Source organism: Leptonotus elevatus, chromosome 1 (assembly GCF_054856555.1).
Source record: "Leptonotus elevatus isolate MCC_2025b chromosome 1, RoL_Lele_1.0, whole genome shotgun sequence".
NCBI lineage: Eukaryota > Metazoa > Chordata > Actinopteri > Syngnathiformes > Syngnathidae > Leptonotus > Leptonotus elevatus.
The window spans coordinates 25,145,429-25,153,614 of NC_141239.1; positions in this window are offsets into that span (position 1 = coordinate 25,145,429).

Here is an 8,186-nt window from a genome sequence, read left to right on the forward strand (position 1 = left end):
ATTTATCGCCCAACCCTACCTTCGGGTTTCCATAACAGAAAGATAGCAGGGTATCATGTCGGCCTCATGTAAGGTGTGGCGGAACTTAAGTAATGTAATTAGCAATGATTACACCTACAATTATATATTTCTTAAAAATGTACATATTATAGATCCCATAAGGAGCCACTAATCAAGAAGGAGAACGCTATTCTTCACATTTTGAAAGTCCAACACTTGATTGTTGCCTTAAAAGCTCCACATATGGAAAGACAACTGAACGCGAGTGTCATCGCTTTGCACCTCGTTGATGGCAACACAATCACGTAGGCGTGCTTCCTTGCACCTCCCATTCAGCAGCCGCAAGGTACCTGTGAAGTTTGTCAGCTTTTTAACGGCACATTTACAACGGAATCAAAGAGCAAAACTGTGGAGGTCATTTGGAGGGAGGGAGGTCGAACTTGTCAACAATGAGGGACATTCCTGCTATGGCAGGGGATTACGCCCATGGCGGTCGCTCGCTCGTTGTCTTTACGGCTTCCCTCCATGGCGTCCAAATGAGCGGCCGCATTGTCCGCCCGATCAGGCCGGGTGTCGGCCCTCGGCAGACATCGCACAGCAACTGGCAGAGGCCTTGATCCCTCTCGACAGGCAGCCCCCCCCCCCCCCCCCACACACACACACACCAGAGAGCATAATCCCCCGATCACGTGTCACCCCTGGAACTTGAACTTTGGAGAGGACACGCTCCAGCAGCAGCTCAGAGAGTGCTTGAACCAAGAGTCGTTCTTCACGTTCAAATCAACTCCTGCTGGAAAGTTGTATGATGCACATTTGTTTATTTGGCCCGTATCTGAATCCTCTTTTGAGATGGATGTGATACACTGTCGGCCATTTTTACTACTGCCTTACGTTCTTGTTGTAAGGCCAACTGCGTGGGCACGGACAATGCAAATCAACAGAGTGCGAGGCATCCGAGCGAGCGGGAGATTCTCGCTTTCTCTTTCTGGGGTAAGTGGACAGCGCCATAAATCCTTCATCGGATGATTGTGCCGTCTGACTGGTGTGGCTGACGGGTATAAAGGAGGAGCTGGGCTGTGAATAACGTGACACTCCGCTCCCCAACCCCCTTTCCCAAAAAGTCATCCAGGACACAGCTGCTTCCTTGAGAACACGCACCACACACTGCTACACTGAAGAAACAAAGCAGCAGGACTTAAATGTTACAATTACATTGACCTAATTGATTTTAGCGCGTCTATCACTTCCAACAAACATTAGTTGGGTTTACATCCACCTATTTTTATTTGAATTTTCAAGAATTGCGAAAAAGAAACTGAATGGAAACGCCAGAAATTCGAAAAAAAGGCCCAAAATTATGCGCCTGGAGGTTGTTGTTTTTTTAAGCGTATCGAAAAAAGGAAAATGCGCATTTTGGCGATGGAAACAGGTTTTGCGAAAAAGCGACTACAAGACCAGATACGTCGCACAATTTGATCGATACTACGTCACACGCACGTTCGTAGTCACAATAAATGGCTAAAAGATATGTTTGGGGAGACGAAGAAACATTTTTTTGTATAATCAATTAAAGAAAAAAACATGAATGCAATTTTAGATGGCTTTATTAACTCATTCACTGCCATAAAAGAAAACATTAGGGGCAAGAAGCGATACATTTTTTTAAATTGTAATTAATCGCATGACTTCACTAGTTAACTCACGATTAATCACAAATGTTATATCTTTTCTAAATGTACAATAAAAAAAATCGAGGTTTTCATACTCTTGTTAACAAAAGTGGAAAAAATGTTTAACTAATATAAATTGTTTAAATGAAGTTTTGACGTTTTTAGCCGTCAATGGCAGTGAATGAATAAAAAAAAAGAAAATAAAATATTATAAAAAATTTGGGGCATCAGGCGATTCAAGTTTTTAATCATAATTAATCGCATGACTTCACTAGTTAACTTGCGATTAATCACAAATTTCATATCTGTTCTAAATGTACAATAAAAAATGAGAGGTTTTCAACAAAATAGTTCAATTGAATTTTTGACGTTTATAGCCGTCAATGGCAGTGAATGAGTTAACATCAGCTCTCAACGTAATGACACACTTACATGCGGGAGGGAAGCCAACAAGACAAACTACTTCCGTTCAGTCCGTCAAAACCAACATTCCCACCTGGAACATTGTCCCAAAGTTCCGTCACTACAACGTCATTTTGCGGCGCATATTCGCAAAAGAAGAGCGGATGGAAACGGGGTCACATTTTCAAAAAATACGCATACAAATTTAGAAACATTTGGATGGAATAATTCTATAATTGGACGTCTACTTGCTTGCTTGAGGAAAAAGATGGTAACCTGGCAATTGCCAGATTGATAATTGTGATTCACTCAAGGGAGTTCTCCACAATATCAATCTGGGACTGCTCCGCGGTGTTTTGCTCGGGAAAGGCGCGACATTCTGTACAATACTTCCAGCTGATTGGACGATGCGGCACGTTTGTTTTGACCAATCACGGCCACCGATGAAAACGTCGTCTTCGTTCATGTCGAAAGGGGGGGGGGGGGTGCACAAAGCGCCTCTCGCTGTTCAACATTGAACGAGGAAACGCTGAGTAATTCTACGAGAACAGAATTAATTGGAGCATCCATTCGTCCATGCTAAGTTTGTTTGTTTGCCCCGGCGTCGGCGCTGGTTTCCTGGTTTCGTCACAGCTGCTCTGTGATTGGTCCAAACAGTGGTTTGGATCGGTGGAAATCAACGGGCTCGGTACAAGATGTATTCTCCGGAGTTTGTGAACTCACAAATACCGCGGGAATTCTGCTTGCAGAGGTTAGAAAGATGGTACTGTAGTGAAAACAAAATGGTAGTTTGTGAGTGCATATTAACACCGCCAAAAATACGGACTAAGGAAGAAAGTTCAAGAAACCGTTATTTTTGGTGGATAAAATATACTTTTTGTTGTTGCCTCAAACAAGTCAAGTAGGGCACTAAGGGCAGTGACACACCAAGTCAGTAGATGGCGCTGCGGTGGTTACAAATCAAATAAATTAGTAGGATTATGCACAATACAAACAACAACACAAGGTCAAAGGAATAAGTCATTAAATGGTGTTGCAGTTTATACATTTGTGGATAGAGGATGATTTTTTTTATACTTAAAAAAATAATATTTTTTAAACATTTTTGTCGTTACAGTCAACTGACATAGGGGCTTTTCCACCGCCGAAACTTTTGGAGAACTTTCCAATATACCTTGGTAAAATTCCGTTGACGCAGTTTTCCACCACCAACAATTTCCGGGGTAATTTAATTCCCCAGGGGGCATCGGAGTACTATTTTAGCAGCGGGGTCTTGCTGAGCCGGGCTGGAACTTTGAGGGGGCGGGCTGCACTGACCACGGCTGATTGGTTGGTCACATTTGTGTGTGTGTTCTTTTTACAGCGGCTGGGCTCATCAAACTCATTTGAATAAATTACAAAGAACTCTAAGACGCTGTGGAAACACAATAGCAAATTCCCTGCGGAACTTTTACAACCAAGAACTCCCTTTACTTAGAACTCAAAGATCCTGGGCTTGTTGGTGGAAAAGCAGCTAGAGACCTTTTTCACAAAACCTGGAAGTGAAGTGATCGTTGTACGCATCAATTTCCGGTGTCGTTCACAGTGACTGGAACAATGAGATGAAGAGATTTTGTATATTTTATTTATGTTTTCAGAGGTTGAACGGGATATACGACTCTCATTTAGGCCTACATTTATCTCTTAAAATAGCAATATGATCGGTTTGTTTACGATTGGTCGTCGTTTTCTGAATTTCTGGAATTCCCCCCACCGTCTCTATTAAGGTACGAAGGTAACCGCTAACTCTGTTGGCCTAATTCATAGTAAGGATATAGTGGATCGTATTGAAGTATTAGTCTGTTCTCAATGATGATGATGGCAAAGTGTGACGTGTGTCATAATGTCAGTGTGTACTGATCAAAAACACAGATTCCCTCGTAGGAGGCGGCGTAAAGTTAATCCAAGGGAAAAGGCTTGGAACAGCCTCGGGTTTCGGGCATCTGACACTTTACACGAAATCCTCGGAGGTGAATGCCTTCTGCAGATGTGTGTGCTGCTTTTTCCTGATAATAAAATGTGGTCCTTTCTCCCGCCGAATCGCTCAAATCTATTTCCTTTTTAGTTCCGTGTCGCAGGGAAACGAATGAAATGAAAGGTAAGGCTGCTTTAGCTCATTGAAACCCAAAAATGTATAAATACGTTTTTTTTTATACTTTGTCCTGCACTCCCAAAAACTTATTTATACATTTTTTTTTTTTTTACATGCAAGAGCATACAAAAGGCCTTGATACAGATTTTGACATGAAGAGGTGGTTTAAAGCAATGGTAGTTATTACAAAAACTGCCAGCAGGTGGCAGCAGAGTATAAGAGATCAGCCTGGGCCAGGTTGCAACAAGCTCTTTTTGCCAGTGTTTTCAACAGATTTGTGAATAATGATGAAACTTAGCTATATTCTAATGCTAATTGCTGCAAAACGGAAACAGATACAAATACACTTTTTTCTGATGAAAGAAAAAACTCTAATCTTTGTTTTGGTAGGTTCCATGTTTTTATAGCAATAGAACCCAATATTCTGTGGACCTTGCAAAATCAGTCAAAATCCAGTAAAACAGCCGGGAGCGAAGGGGGTTGCTTCGGTGAAAATGGCTGGGAGTAAATGAGTTAATAAAGTTTAAAACGCAGGAAGAGTATCCCAGTACGACACAGCGGCTTTTATTTTTCGTCTGTGGCATTGTTCCAGTCGCTGAACGACACCGGAAGTTGGTGCACACAACAATCACTTCAACTTCCGAGTTTTGTGAAAAAGGTCTATTGGAGACCGATGGGGCAGTGACCACCAGATCATGAACTTTAAATTGTGCATTACACCACCTACTGGACTACAGTGGAACGGCCTTGCGTTGCTTGTCATGACAATAGATTTCTTCAGTACGCTTGTGCACAAAAATAAAACAGCAATACTTTAAGAAACCATTACATTTAAATGGACAAATCCAGCACATTATTATTATTTTTTTTACATTTCACCGCTACAGTCTACTCGTATTGGGGTAATGTGGGGTAGTGAGCAGATGGAGTTGATGGACCAAATTATCGCCCGATTTAATCAGCTAATTAATTTTTTTCTTATTAATCAGAGAAATTTGTCCCCCCCCCACCTGATTTTTTTTACACATTAAAACTGTCTCTCTTTTTTTGCCTGTACTCCGTACTGTATCATTAGCATGTAAGTTATTTTGTAAAAAATAATTGGCTGATTAATTGCATATCATAATTTCATTCTGCCATATCTCAAGATCGGCCTAAAAAGAAAAAATCTTCCGGGTCCTAGTCAAGAATCAAATGAGTTAAATTTGAGTTGCTTATCAAGGACGACTCATCTTTAACTTTTCTCTGTTACAGTCCACTGGTACTGGGGACCGATGCTGGACTGGAGTGTCACGACTTGCCAGACTTTGTTTTATTCCAGTTTGAATGGTGACGCTGCACTATGCAAAAGGGGGTCATGGCCAGAGAGCTCAATTAGGATGAAAACGGGGATGATTTGACGCTCCAGAGGCAGGAGGACGGCGGCCATGTTGAATAGAAATAGACGCTGCCTTGTGTGTCTCTCAATGCTTTTCATGATGCAGCTGTCCAGTGTGGCGTCAGTCACAAGGAGCTCTGTGCTCCAAGCAGCTGGCAGAGAGCCCCAACAGACCCAGGAAGTGTCCGTGGGGCTGGGATGGGGGAGCCAAGTTGGAGTGCTGGTGTCTGCAACGCCCCCCACCCCTTCAAGCCATTCAGCGCCTCGCCTCAAAGCGTTTAGTGACGCATTCCTCCAGTCCGGCAGCAAGCAAAGTAATTTAATTTCTTCGATGGTGAGACCGTGTGAAATTTCATTTGCATCCCGACTCTCTGATAATAACCTCCCTCCCACCGTTTCACCCCCCACCTCTTCCACCGCCATGCTTTGTTTGTTTACAGCCTTGTTGGGCACAACCAGAACAAGCAACAGCAGGGGAGATGATGTCATCGCTACTTCATGACTTTCTTTCTCGAGGAGAGAAAGCCATAAAAATGATTAGGCTGTCTTAAAAGGGGCGTGGAGAACAAATGAAAGCAAACATATTGTATGAGAAATTTGAAGTAAGTCAGTGTTAAGCTTTGGGTGAACAACAGTGCCTTAATTTGGTATGTTTTAGGGGTTTTTTTTAATGCCAAATTGTATTTACGTATTTGGGGAGGCCTTTAAAAGTTTAAGTCACAGCAGTACCCTGATCAATCGGGTATCATTTGATGTGCTATGAATGTAAAGTACATAAAGATTTACTTGTGTGAGACAATTGGACAGAGAGGTTTGGCCTTGAACAAAATGTCATCATTTTTGTCAAATTGGACTTACTTTGTGAGGCGTAAATAAGTTTGTGGCTTAACAGCACCCTCATCTGGCCAAACGGACCTTACGCACGGCAGCTCATGACGTATCACGGAGGAATATACGGTATATACGAGGGGTGGGAATATTTTTCTTTTATCACACAGTTCCTTAGACATCAATATTAGATTTAGCAGAGGCATCTTGTATTGAATTACAGTTATAATTCTTTAATACAAACTTTACAAGGTTCCTCCTGTAAACATCAGCAAGCAGATAATATATACATGTAGGCAAGTCGTAAAATGTCTGAAGTCCTCTTGTGTATGTTTAACAAATTTAAAACATCATAAATTATGCTGTTTCTACTAAGTACTGTCTCAAATGTTCTCCAATTTCAGTGATTGTAAGCACCGATCTGTATATATTACTGGATAGCCGATAGGCCAAGACTTTTGAAGCCGCGAGGCCGCCATAATACCACTCCCAAGAAACATTTCTGAACTGCGATCCTATACATTTACAGTATCAAGATTGGAGAACATTTGAGACAGTACTTAGTAGAAACATCATGATTTATGAATGTTTTAAATTTGTTAAACATAAGCAAGAGGACTTTTACAACTTGCCTTAAATACAAAGCAGCACAAGCCGTCCACTTGTTATACAGTCATCTCATTCTACAGTTAGTACTTTATACTTGTCATTTTATTATTGGTTGTCTCTTATGTTTTTATAAACTCAATTTTGTTGCATCCGCGTCATAGAATGTGACAATTAAGGCTTTCTATTCTATTTTGTGATTGTTTTTGTGCTCTATTTGACCTGCATGTACTGTGAAACAGCAAATAGGCTACATGTAGCTCATCAGATATGGTGCTTTGAACGCTTCGCTGACATTTGGATAACTTGGAAAACTTAAAAGCACTTGTTATACAGTCATCTCATTCTACAGTTAGTACTTTATACTTGTCATTTTATTATTGGTTGTCTCTTATGTTTTTATAAACTCAATTTTGTTGCATCCGCGTCATAGAATGTGACAATTAAGGCTTTCTATTCTATTTTGTGATTGTTTTTGTGCTCTATTTGACCTGCATGTACTGTGAAACAGCAAATAGGCTACATGTAGCTCATCAGATATGGTGCTTTGAACGCTTCGCTGACATTTGGATAACTTGGAAAACTTAAAAGCAGTGCGTTACTTACGGTAGCTTGATATTATTTCAGCGACTGTGAGTATATTTTAAAGAGTTTGATGATATCTCTGTGTTAGAATAGCAACCGGAAGTTAGCATGCCTCAGGCTGCAGGTCCGGCCAATCCACTTTATTCCTATGCCCCATGAGCCTTTGCGTGGATTATGCCCCCGATTTTCGGAATGAATCAAAACCGGCGTTTTGCTTGCATGGAAAGTGTTTGCGCAGTCTACTTCCTGTGAGAGTTACACACCAATGTGAGAACGTCAGTTGTTGCAGCTTTAAGATAACAAAATAGTTCTGCAACCATTCTAATCATTTCTGAGGTTTATACTAGAGTCTACCATAAACATACAGTAAAAATCACAAATTGCCGGTTTTACAAATAAAATGTACACCAGTGTAGCTGCTCGGGGGCTTTTCCGGTCTTTGTTGTAAGTTTCACATTTATGTCGATTTATTTGAAACCAGAGTACAGGACTCACACATACACGTTCCAAAAGAAGCCTGTCGATACAAAGCAGCGGTGTTCTTCTGCCACCTAGTGTCTAATAATGGAATGAAAACACCAAGGAG